At 36.1% G+C, this 14,030-nt stretch overlaps 1 protein-coding gene across 6 annotated transcripts in view; it reads left to right on the forward strand.

Annotated features, from left to right (window-relative positions):
• Positions 1-14,030, forward strand: part of LOC145681054 (uncharacterized) — a 221,069-nt gene that overhangs the window by 78,817 nt on the left and 128,222 nt on the right. For 3 of the 6 annotated variants that reach the window (XR_014130716.1, XM_081752398.1, XM_081752399.1), the window contains exon 1: positions 5,229-5,455. The exons of 1 other annotated variant lie outside the window; for it this stretch is intronic. The gene's annotated coding sequence lies outside the window, so the exon portion shown is untranslated. Of the gene's footprint in view, positions 1-5,228; positions 5,456-14,030 lie in introns of those variants that run through there. 2 more of the 6 variants (XM_081752394.1, XM_081752395.1) reach the window with 2 other exon arrangements.

Raw genomic sequence — 14,030 nt, forward strand, 5'->3', positions numbered from 1 at the left:
CTGCTGACACTACACAGTTGCATTTATACTCTGACCATCTGGTAGCAGTTCCCGATGCACGATGCACTAAACACACAGAAGGACCTTCTTCTGGTACAGTGCTGGTTTCGGCTGTTTTGAAATCGGTTCATGGGATGCTAACCAATGATGACGGCGCCGTGGAGCTTTGTATATGACTCACTTTTTATCACATGTCAACGCCCTGTCCAGAAATGGCTCCGAAACAGTAAATAAACACAGGCGACTGCCGCGTTTCCTTCTGCCCCGGAGTCAAAACATGTGGGACTCATCGATCCAACTTGTAGTGCTTCCCAAGTTGATGGATGTGCTGCCGAATTGTTTCCCCACACTGAATTGTAGTCCCAGTTCCGCTTTGTACATGTGTTGGTCTTCTGGCACGTGGTGTTTTCGGCTGTTTCGTCATCGTCCTTAAACTTGTTAAACCATCGCTGCACTGTCCGCGTCGTCACGACCTCCTCACCAAAGGCCTGGCATATTTTCTGTCCCGCTACAGCGGCGTTTGACCTCCATTTGAACTCGTTCAGCATACATGCTCTTATGACGCTCTGTGGATGTCCCATGTTCCCTCTGTCTTTACGCAAGTTCACGGTGTATCTGAATTGCCACAACCAGGTATATCCACTAGCTTATCCAGAGTTAAGAGTGGACTGTTTGTCTTATGGGAACAGCGATGCCAAGTTGAGATTTAAAAGCAAATGCAGAACAGATCGCGCTTCTATTATACTGCCGGCTGATGTTGCCAACTCACGTAGTAAAATATCCACCACCACGACGATTAATAAATAATAATAATAATAATAATAATAATAATAATAATAATAATAATAATAATAATAAACAACTTATCACATTGAATCAATTGCACTCCAAAGAATCAATTCCTTCGATATGTTTTGTCTTTCCACTCTTTATTTACGGCAATCCCAATATTTACCCACGATTCGCCCATGTATACTATGTTTCTATTTTGGTTTCGAAATTTTCTTATTTGCCGTAGATATTTGTGACGCAACGACACAATATCCTCTCTGCATGGCCTTACTTTGTCTTTTCTCATGAACAAATTCAAGCTCTTTTAAACGTACATGGAACGTGGATCTTTCAAAGTTCGGCCAATCGGGATCTGAATCAGGGGTGGATCAAGGGGGGGGGGCGATCGGGGTAACTTTCCTTTTTTTATATATATATAAATAAAACCCATCCCAAAGTTTGGAGCCCTTAAAAGTAGCAGTATGACAACCCACCGGCCCCCAGAAGTCGGTCCTGGATCCGCCCCTGATCTGAATTCACCTGCTTGAGAACGGAATTGAGTGTTGGTGGCAAATTTCTAAAGAATAACTTATGGACTTTTTGTCTGATCACACTGTTAACAAATTCATTATATTTTACAAATCGACTGTTCTTTGCAATTTTCTTTCTTAATCGCTTCTTGTTCGGTGTTACTAAAGGTCCACGTTATAACTCGCTTCGAATTTTGAAAACAGTTGTCCTGGAAGTTTTCGTGGCTTCAGCTGTTTCACTCGCGAACCAGCTTATACTTTTACCCGGGTTTTTCTGCTTTAAGTAATTAAACACGTTCATCACAATAGCCCTTTCTTAGCTCTTCAACACTTGACCACTGTTACGCTTAAAAGAGGTGCTGGCTGTAACTTCTTCCATTTTGATATATATTTGAACACACACCCACACACCTATACACACACAGACACACCCGATTTTGTTCCCAGAACAGCACAGTACGTAAATAAACACAATCAACAAAATGCCGAATGCTCAGAGACCACACTCCCTCACACACTGCACAATAGCAGACACAACAGAGAAGAATTTTGACTGGAGTCAGATGAGTCATCTAGCGCGACAATAGATGATACAGTAGGTAAGCAATTAGTCCTACCCACCGCAACAAACCGTCTCCCTATTTCCTGGTGTAGTTTCTGAAACCTATACTATTATAAAACCCAACAAACATCGGTCAGTTTCGAACTCCCAAAGAAATTTCAATACAAGAAAGATGAAAGAAGAAATATGAAATGTGTCCTACAGTAATTCTCGCTAAAAAATTCCTTCCCGACGAGGAATATATCTAAATAATCGAACTCAGATGTACCGAGAAAAATTTCATGGATCAGTGCTAGGCCTAAAAAGTTTAATACTTAGCGTTTATTTTTAATACAATGCAAGTTAATAGTTTTGGAAAAATATGGATTATGGCTGTAGCTTTGTTAAATAATAATAATAATAATAATAATAATAATAATAATAATAATAATAATAATAATAATAATAATATTGACCTAATAAAACTGAACTACCTGAGATGGTAATTTCGTACTTGAAAAATCATCCTGCAGATCATCCCCTGAAATTATTACTGCCTTCTTATTCAGTGTCCCCTGTGGATGAGTGGTTACGCTCGTCGCCTTGTAAGGAAAGGGTCACGGGTTCGATTCCAGGTGCGGACACAAGTTGTTCGAATCTCACGTTAAGCTACAACTCCTTTTCTGCTCTCTTTCCTTTTTGATTAAAATATTTCTCTTTGGTTGAGATAGAAAAAAAGAAAGAAAAGGAGATGGAAAGAAATTTTACTTTTTTCCAAAAATCAGAAAGATTTCATTCAATTCTTTCTGACCGTACTTTTATTTCTTTTTAGCTACGTGAAATCAGTGGAAGTGACAATACTAATGAGCTCACGAATGTAGGTTGACACTACGGTGAAATTTTTCGGCAGTTGGAAATGCTATCTTTGAGCAGACAGTTTTAGTCACGTACAAATGGAGTGGCAACGTTCTAGCAGCTATTACGCTTATCGTGTCTTCCCCCTTCAAGTTTAAAAAGCAAAAACTAGCTATTAAAAGCTAATTAAATACTTTATAAGGAAAAGAGAAGTTATGAAAATTATTTTTGTATCGTCGGTAAATATTTAACATTTTTAAAGATAAACTACAGTAGTGAAATCTGTTCTCTTTAAGAGGGTAAGTACGCAGAAGTAAAAGCGCATAAGCAGCCACAGTACAGACCAAACGCTGGACGAGCTTTAGTATGTTGGATATACCCACACCAACAACTGATGTTCGCCTTATCTCCACTCGCATTCAACTCACAGTGTGAGGTCCAATTGAACACAGACCTCCACGAAAAGGGACAGAACTTTCTTGGTTACTTTTATAGTTATGCACAAAAGTATAGCGTTTGGTCCCGGGCAGTAGTTCTTGATTAAGCATAATAAAAGCTATCTTGAATATAATTTATGGATAATAATAATATGATGATGATAATGATGAAGAAGAAGAAGCTAAAATAGTGTTTCTAGTTTTCGAGAAGAAAACCAAAATTTTCCTTTCTTTCAGGCCTCAAGAACACTAGCAGCAACACATTTTTTTGTCTTTGTAGTTGGCCCCCCCTAAAAAACGACGGGCCCCTCCTACACAAACCTGCTGGCTACACCCGTGCCTACACAAAACAGATTTGGTGCGAGTAGGAATCGAACTAGGAACTCCACATACGAGAGATGTGCTAACTGAAATAAATCTTTCAGAGAAGTAACATACTCCATCATGGTTATATGGTTCTGTCTTCTCACATTTTTTATGACGCCTGGTTTCGATTTCCAGTGGGAGCTTATATTTTCTACTTCTAAGTTAAACTGCCTTACGTCGCCAACGCTCGCTCAGTTCTCTCTCTTGTTCAAACATACTAAGCGAAATTAAAAAAGAGTGATTAATAGATTAAGAGATCTTAAATAGTAATTAAATACATAGTAGTTAATAGCACAATATAGTTCTTATAACAATAGTAACTACTAGAGTTCATAAATTTGCAACACTTGTTTTAGTTCGCATATTTTCCGTCGAATTTTTCATCTGTGTCACACTATACTGAGTGTATCCGCTCAGCTCACTACCAACAAAAATGCCCACGTAACCCATAAAGTAAACTTGTACCGCGCCGGGAGCTCCTCTCATGAACTACACCTGGACTTTTTGTGTTGTGCCACCATTGTAGAACTGTTCCTTAAAATTGCACGAAGGCCATACAACATTGATGACAATTAACTCTCATTGTTTCTGTTTCTGCTGCTGGTTTACTTTTCGCGTACCACACTTGAATTTTGTTTATATGTGTAGAATTACGAGTGTAAAGTTATTACAAATGCTTTACGTCGGATAAAATAAGTGAGTTCGTATGAAAGATGCCTGTATAGAAACTATTTTTCGCAGGCAGTGAATTTCTGCACAAGTGTACAGAAGTTGTATTTTGTTTACAAGTGAAACGCTACTTGTATGAAACCATGACAAATGCTATTGAAACTCGTCTGATTGCCAAAACCCATTTGTTTCCAGTACCCTCGCTTATTCGGATACCCAACTTCACTGACGCACCCTCTCGCTAACACTCGGGCTTTCCAGCTTCGGTTAGATATCATCGTCCTTTTTAGTTGCGACTTAGCGCAGGTTGTTTTTTTTGGGCTGTAGTTTTTATACATGCGTCCGGACGCTGTATTTATAGGCAAAGAGTAAAAGAATTATAATTTTTCAACAATTGCTTATGATACCCCCTTGAATTTTAAGTATCCATTGTGGATATTTTCATATCGGCCAGCACAAATCATTTAGAAACCAATAAGAAGAAAATTAGTAAAAGAATTATATTTTTTGAACAATTATTTCGAGTGATGCGCCAAAAGTAAACCTGCACGCTTTTTTAAAACATGTTACATTTTTTGGTATACGAGTTGCACAACATACTTAAATAACCTATTTTTATTCTTTTAAAAGATGTCATTACATTTGTTCACACTTGTTGTGTTTGGGCGGACACTACTTGCTTCACTGCATACCTTCTCTAAGGTCTTTATTCTTGGATTTAAAAAAAAAAAATATATAGATCGTGCTTCACATGATCTAAAAATTCATATTTTTCATATGAGTCTATTAATATTATTAATGTTTCTCTTGTCCAGACAGCATTGTTTTGGAACTACAGCGAGAAATAAAGTTGAATGTCGTCAGGCGCCACTCTTTTCTGATTGTTAGTTGTATGGAAGTCCAGAAGAAAATAGAAACTGCTTCTATTTCTTCCAAGTCAGGACCCAAATAAAGACAGCAGAAAATTTCAACCTGACCTAAGGGCAAGTTACCTCTCACACGATCGTTAAGTAAGATCGTGAATTGCAGCCTTACTTCTGTCCCGTCTGAGACAGGCTTTAATATCTGTAGGCAACCCTGGCAACAGTGCAAGACGCTATACTGAAGTAGAATAATTTTCTGTTGTGTGGTTTAAGATGGTTTTATTATAGATAGTTTTGCTATATGTTTAGGATATTTACATGATTGAGAGATTTATGTGATATTTTTGTTGATGCTTACGCGAATTCGATCAAGTCACCAGGCTTTATTATTGGATTAGTTTTTCTTTTGGTAATTGTTAATTGGTGAGAACTGTTTTCTTGTTTCGTTTTTAATGTGTAATGAAATACATGGAGAAATGTACTTTTGCCGAATGAAATTGATAAAATATAAATGAAAAAAATTCAAAAGAATTCGCCGTGCCACGTTTAATACCATTCAATCATTTATAAACAACTCAGATTTCAATTTAATATTTTTATTATTCTTTTCTGCGAAAATTTTGGTACTGTAAAGTGTGGCCATTCTTATAATTTTACTATCTTCTAGTTTTACTTTCAAGTGTCTAATTTAAGATTACCTGGTACACCAGTTTTACTACTTTACACTTTACTTTTAGATATTACTGCACGGATATCAGCTAATGAATAGTAAAAGGGGTCCAGCAATTGTTTCTAAAAAGAACTTACAATTTCGGTAATTTCTGGTTACATTAATTTAGGTTAGGTTACTTTAGGTAAGTTTAGAATAGTTTAGGTCGTGTTAGTGTATGTTGCATTTCGTTAGTGTAGGGGTGCAGCATAATTTTCAAAAAAAATGATAGAATTTAGTTCATTGCCACTAATATTAGGTTAGTTCAGACTTAGTTAGTCTAGATTAGGTAAGATTTGGTTAGGTTATGTTAACTCTAAGTACTTGCACCATCCATTTCTTCTGTAAATTTTATGTTTTCTACCTCCTTTTGTACACCTTCTGCTAAACATAACTCCAGATGCTTACTGCGGAGTCTGTCTACAAATTTTTATAGATTTCGTAACAAAAATTTAATACTTGCGGTGATTATTTTCTAAATAGAAAATTTGCTAAACGGTAGTCCTTTTTATTATTTCTTTAAAGCATAAAAATGTGATGTGTTTTTATAAGGATACATTTGTGGCAGCCTAAACCAATTTCCGGAATAGTGATGGGCAGTGGGAATATTCCCGGTGGGAAGGAATTTAAAAATGGGAATATTCCCGGGTTTTCTCCCTGGCCTATAAATTTCCGGGAAGGAATTTATTTCCATTTCTTTACTTTATCTTCCAAATTATAAGAACCATGTGACTAATTACTTTATTTTAATATATTATGATTTACTTCTATGTTTTAAAGAATTTGGAGGTTAAAAATTTTAAAATTATTCGACGGTAATTTATATAACTAATATATGATTTTTAAAGTTCCATTTCCGTTCGCACTAAAAAGTAAGATAATTCTTTAGAATTGGGGGACCAAAACTGGCAAAATGTAGGATGATTTATGGAAGAAATGAGTTGATAGTGATGTTCAAATAGTCAAGAAAATATAAAACACATTTTTTTTTAGGGCAGTAGGGGATTTATACATAACGGAAAGGTAAGTGGAAGTGATGTATGTGAGAAAAGAAAGTGAATTGTTGGTAACGAAGATAGAAAGCAACGTGCTATGCGGGGCTCTAACCCGCCCTCATTCGCTAACGCTCGCTCTGCAACACTGAATTTAATGTTGGTAACGTAATTTATCGCATGAAACCATAAAACAAACGCATCGGAATAGAATAAAAAAGTAGGTGCAAAGCTGTCCCCGGCAAATTTTTACTTTGAGCCAAACAGTGACTTCAACCGATTCATGTGATCCGATTACAATTACTAACACAGTGAAAGTAATGTACAATGTTAAGAATTATACTATAAGTACAAGGGTCACAATGTTACTATACGATGTTAAGAATTATACTATAAGTACAAGGGCCACAATGTTACTATACGATGTTAAAAATTATACTATAAGTACAAGGGCAACAATGTTACTAAACATCAATTCAGGTGAAGCGGTGACTATGAATATTCAGATCTAAATGGGGGGCTACCGCCCCCCAAACCCCCCGATCAAGTACCATAAAAACATCCAAAATAATAATAAATAATCACACCGCTACTATAAAGCTAAGATAAAAGGGAAAAATTTAAAAAAAAAACACTCGTCTCTAATCATAAATAAGTGCATGACAAAGAAAATAAATTACATCTCAACAAGACAATAGGACAAGAAGCAGGAAACCAAATACTTTGCCTAATACTCAAATGCAAAACAAATCAAGAATAAAAATAATATGAATTAAAAAAAGAAAACACCATTTCGCCATAGGAGAACACTCATGAATAATGAACTCATAACTGCTGATTCCACACGAAAAAATAAGATACCAAGAACACATGCGCAATACTCAACATTACTGAAAAATGTTCCTTTCCGCACACGTCGTTTTATTAAACCGAGCACACTTGCTATTATTACAAACAAGAAACCAATAAATGTCCACTTTTACAATACGTCGAAAATATCTTCAGCTTTAGACCACAACTATGATAGGTTTTCTCTAACTCAATTCAACCAATTCAATTACGCGCTTCCCGCATGCCACAAACAGCAGCACGCACATACATGCACACAGAACATGTGACGTCACACTAACAAACTACCATATGACTACACAAACACCTAGTGGGAAAAATATGAACTAAGACGTCACACCAAAGGCACGAACAGTTCCAGGAAGTAACTGAACCTATAAGAACCGATTAAAGTCATAGTTGGAGTCAAAGTAAAGACTTACCCTGTCCCCGAATGCTAAAGAACAGCCAAAATTAGCAAAGTACTAATTTACGAATGATGATAAAGAACCATTTTGTTAAGTAATTTAGAATTATGTAGAAATAGAGACGAAGTACTATTAATACACCCTGAATCACCATTAGTGATACACGTCGGTGTGTCTCCTCTCTCTTACTCGAATTTCTGAAGAAGTACACGGACTTCTTTTACATGTGAATTAACGTATGGAATTTCGAGATATAGGTAGAATGAAAGGCCCTGTATGGCAATGTTATGTGCTAAAATATAAGAATAAGTAAGTAACTTGCAAATTTTGTGAACATAAATATGTATGCACAAATGTTGATAAATTGGTGAGACATGTATCTTCTAGCATTTACCCAATGTAATTAATTATAACATTTATAAATTTAATGTGTTTATAATATCAGTAATAGAGTCAAGTTGAGCAAATCCACTTACATATAAATTTAAACTGTTACTATTTAATTTTTTCACACATATTTAAATGATAGACCATATTGTAAATAAATATACATTTATGCGTACTTTCTAAATATAATAAAGTGTTAATAAAGTAACATAGTACCGTTCAGAATATACATTATAAAGAATCCCCTGTGGACAACAGTAATAATACGCCGTGATATAAAAATTAATTTAACTTTGAAATCATAATATAGTAATAGAATGCAATTTTCTTTCTGATTGGACATAAATTCCCGGATAAATTCCCATTTTGGGAATTTTCCCGAAAAAATATCTTCCGGGGAATTTACCCATCACTATTGCGGAATTAATGGCCCAACACGGGTGTAGCCAGCAAGTTTATGTAGGAGGGGCCCGTCGTTTTTGACGGGGGCCAGCTACAATGTACAAAGCACAAGAAAATGTGTTGCTGCTAGTGTTTTTGAGGCCTGAAAAAAAAAGGAAATTTTGGTTTCCTTCAGGAAAACAAAACACTACTTTATTATTTACTACTTTAGCTTATTATTATTATTATTCTCTATCAATTATATTCAAGGTATTTTTTATGATGCTTAACCAAGAACTACTGCCCGGGACCAAACGCTATACTTTTGTGCATAACTATAAAATTAACCAAGAAAGTTCTGTCCCTTTTCGTCGAGGTCTGTGTTCAATTGGACCTCACACCGCGAGTTAAATCTGAGTGGTAATAAGGCGAAGTTCAGTTGTTAGTGTGGGTATATCCAACATACTACCTGGTTGTGGCAATTCAGATACACCGTGAACTTCCGTAAGGACAGAGGAAACATGGTACATCCACAGACCGTCATAAGAGCATGTATGCTGAACGAGTTCAAAAGGAGGGCAAACGCCGCTGCAGCGGGACAGAAGGTATGCCAGGTTTTTGGTGAGGGTATCATGACGACGCGGACAGTGCAGCAATGGTTTAACAAGTTTAAGGACGATGGCGAGATTCGAAAACACCAAGTGCCGGAAGACCAACACATGTACAAAATAAAGATCTTCAGGCAGCAATTTAGTCGAACAGTGGCCAGACATGTGAGGAACTGGGACTACAATCCAGTGTGAATGGAGAAATCATTCGGCAGCACCTCCATCAATTTGAGAAGCACTATAAGGTAGGTCGATGGGTCCCACATGTTTAGACTCCGGGCCAGAAGGCAACGCGGCAGTCGCCTGTGTTTATTTACTATTTTGGAGCAATTTCTGGACAGGGTGTTGACATGTGATAAAAAGTGGGTCCTATACGGAGCTCCAGGGTGCCGTCATCATTGGTTACCATCCCAAAAACCGATTTCAAACAGCCGAAACCAGCACTGTAGCAGAAGAAGATCCTTCTGCTTTTCGGTGCATCGTGCATCGGAAACTGCTAGCATCAATGCATCTTGTAGTGTCAGCAGTTGAGCTGTGTTCAAAAAATCTCAAAACTCTGGATCCATCACTTCTGAATCACAAACGGGTCCTCGTTTACGCTAAGTGCCACGTGGTGAGGATGACTCAGAACACCATTCTACGTCTTGGATGGGAAACAATATTGCAACCACTATATTCCCCGGGTATTGCACCGTCCGATTATCACTTGTTTCATTCTTTGGACAATCACCTTAGAGGACGCCAGTTCAGATCCCTAGTAAACGTGCAAATTGCACCTGATACTTTCTTCGTTTCACGTCTTACCAAGTTCTACCGCGATGGATTCCATGGCCTTTCAGAACGTTGGCAGAAGGTCGTCGATGCTGATGGGGACAACTTTTTATCTTCCAGATATGTCTTAGGTGGCATATCGATGTTGGAAGGTAGTGGGTGAAAAAGCAACAAAACTTTTCTTGGTTAACTTTATATTTAAATTTAAGACATTGTATACAGAACCTATCACTTGATTTCTTTAGGTTTTCTGACAAAAATATTTTATTACTGTTCGCGAAAAAAGACAATTATTTTATTACACTGAGTAGAAATAAAAGAGAGAGCGATTGAAATCCAAACTGAATAACACCATCGTTTCTCACTAAATTTTCCATCCTCTATGTCTTTTAAAACACTTGTTAAAGCATATAAAAATATACTGTACTTACAAATCAGTTTAGTACTTATGTTTTATGGTTGTATTTATATCACCTTGTTTAAACGTTTGTCTTCGAACTGTCAATATAAATCACAGTAAATTGTGTAATCTGCTGTCACAAAAAAGTATCCTGTTTTTCGATCGCTATAAGGAAGATATACCATACTATTTTTCGATCGGTATGGAAAAACAAAATTTTTCCATATTTTACCGTAAATTAATAATTGACAGTAAACTTTTTTACTTTTAAATGACTGAAGCGAGATAATTTTACTATGATGTTTTAAAACCTGGTCATTTGGGGGGCCAGGAAATCATTTGGGACCTGGCCCCGATGGGCCTCCTCTTGGCTACACTCCTGGCTTAAAAAGAGACAGTATAAATGATTAATAAATTAAACACAATCAAGCAGCCTTCCCCTTTGTTTTTTTTATTTAAAAAAGGGGAAGGCTGCTTGATTGTGTTTGTACGAAATAGACACATTTAGAGTACTTCTTTCGAGATCTTAATTTGGCTAAACTACCACAGAAGTCTTTTCCGGATAAGAGGTACATGCGTCTGTTTTCTACGTTGTATTACAACTTATCTGTTTTTACTTTCATATACTTTATCTACAGTTAGTAATAGAATAATTACTGATAAATCTTCCTTGGGTAGGCGTATATACATTCTGTAAATACCCAGGTATTTATGCAAATCGGTAAATATATTTTTTTTCAGTCCTATATGTAAAACAAGTCTCTTTCGCATTATCCAATAGTACTGAAAGAGTAAAAGTAGATTCAGAAGAACCTAAAACAAATATCAAGAACAGGTATTTTTTTTTTCGCTAATGCAAATGAGTTACATTGTCGTTTCTGATAGTAGCATAAAAAGCAAGTATGTTTCTGCTTATCAATAGTAATGGCTCTGAAAGAAACTACTTTTCTACAAATAAAAGAGTTAAAATAGTACATAGAACACGGATATTTTTCTTTTAATTTACATTCTATACGTGACTATCGTCAAGTTATTAAAATTGACATGTTTTGCAATATATTTTATATTACATCGTACATACTTTAAGAACTATAAATGAACACAGGAGGAGTATAAACATTTGAGGGCCTTTCACAACTACGCTTTACTTGCTAGCTACACATTAAAACGTAATAAAAATTCACCTCCTATAGCCAAACTGAAGTAAGTGCATTTCTTGTTTTGTGGGGAATTAGGATTCTCGGAAACAAAATATGTAAAATTCTATTGGAAAATGTGCTTTTTATGACGGTCATTTCAGTTTCTTTAATATGTTTCTGATTGTGTGGCATCAGATCCATACGCCTAATTCATATGATTTTATGCTTTAATTCAGAATTCGGCAAAATGCAGTTAGTTCACTCTGGTTTCAAAACTCTTAATTAGCAGCAGCATCCACGCTATTTCTATCATTAAGCTAATAAAAGGACAAATAAATTATAGTACCCATTCAAGAATTAGCATCGTTCTCGAAATAATCTATACACATAAGAGCAAAACGTTATCTAGTTATTAAGTGGCATTTCTAGGAAGATTACTCATTAGATTCATCTGATACATGGAATGAATATATGGAATCAGTGCCGCTAATGTTTCATCTATCTCGCACACGGAAGAAGTTTCACTATCTTCAAGCTTTTCCTTTTTCTTGGCAGCATGGTGCACTTCGAATGTGATGAACTTGCGTCTCCGATAACGTATTTTCTAAGTCCTTCTGCTGGTCTGACTCAGCAATCTTCTCTGTCTCATCACGGTATGTTAACAGGTTTGATTTCTGTTCCCGGTGAAGTAGTTTCCAGTTATAAGCTCTATACGTAATTTTTCACTGCTCTGGAAATAGTCAGTCTATTCCTTGACTATTGAGCAGGTGCTAAAGGATCATTTTGTGGTGGCTGATGATACCAAAGCTGTTGAAATCCGCTGCACGATTTCAACTAGGTGGTACTTTCGCACAAATTACTGGGGTCACTTCAACAGGACTTGTCCAACTGAACTTCTTGCTCCACAACCCTTCTTTTGCTTTCTAGTGTGCCGAATCCTTCATCACATTTACAAGATCTCCTTCAATGTTCAACTTTGCCTATAAAATCCAATCCATCAACATGGTGTTCTGCAGTCAAGTCGAACCCTTGTGATGATCGATCTAGCAATGCAACGGTATAGTAAATCAGTTGTAGTGCTGTAACTTTTCTGCTTCTGAAGTTATGAAGAATATTTGTTTCTTTTTATTTGGAATACAGGAATTCGGAAATATCCTTTCTTAGTTGTTCTTCGATTTCTTTGAGAGCAGGAAAAATTCGTTTTATGTTACATTCATCGGATTGTAATGTATATATCCAGGATACTATTACCTTGAGAACATACATTAAATTTCAACTGTCACCCACAAAATCTCATCGTGAAGTAATCTTGCTTTGTAGTCCTTGATAACTGCTGTATATCTTGCAGTGGATCCATGAACAGCTAAGTTCTTTAGAGTGACTTATGTAGCTTTCAAACTTTCAAGAAATTTTAAATAGCATCCCCAACGAGCTTTGCGTGGAAAAGGAAGGGCAGTATGTTTCTATCACTGTTAATTGCATGAGAAATTGTATTTACGACCTGTTTATTTGTAACCGTTTTAATGACATTTATAACATTTGCCATATATTGTGAAATTGAAAAACACATTAATATATCACTGCACACAAGGTTCAACGTGTGTGCTGGCCCCGTGTAGCGTAGTCGCTAACACTCTCTCTTTCGGTGCGAGCTGTCCCGGGTTCAATTCCCGGTGGGAGCACTTGGTCGAAAAAGTGTAAAACACTTTATCAGGCCAGTCACTCTGACTGATGTTTTCCTTATTCACACCAAGCAACTGCCGGGGTGGTACCTAACTTCAGGTCCCAGGCCGATTTCTTAACACTAGAAGGACCGCACTTTCTACCTACCTATAATGCCCGCAATGGGTCATTTTGACCCATATTAATTTTTATACTGATATTATGGATTTTTCTGTTGGGTTCTTGTCTTTATGCACTAGAGAGCGCGAATTATGGTAAATGTTAGTTCAGAAGTACTTTTTACGTACATTAAGGGGTAAACAGAAATACTTATATACTTATATATACAGATATACTTATATATATATATATATATATATATATATATATATAGAGAGAGAGAGATAGATAGATAGATAGATAGATAGATAGTTACAGGATATATGGAAATGATATATGCTTAAACAATACACAATTTATTTTCCTAATTTGTATGAGAATTAAAATGTTGAAAAAAATAAATGATTTATTACAAAATGATGTTTCTAATAATTTTCCTTTTATTATTCTTTTTTGAACACAAAATTGTTTCTAGGCAGTCTGTTATTTTACAGATGAACACTTTAGTTAACATTTTTCCTTTCTTATTGAAATAATTTGAGAATACAATGAGCTATAGAGCTTCACCTACTC

This window comes from Thermobia domestica, chromosome 3 (genome assembly GCF_964235325.1).
Source record: "Thermobia domestica chromosome 3, izTheDome1.hap1.1, whole genome shotgun sequence".
NCBI classification, from domain to species: domain Eukaryota; kingdom Metazoa; phylum Arthropoda; class Insecta; order Zygentoma; family Lepismatidae; genus Thermobia; species Thermobia domestica.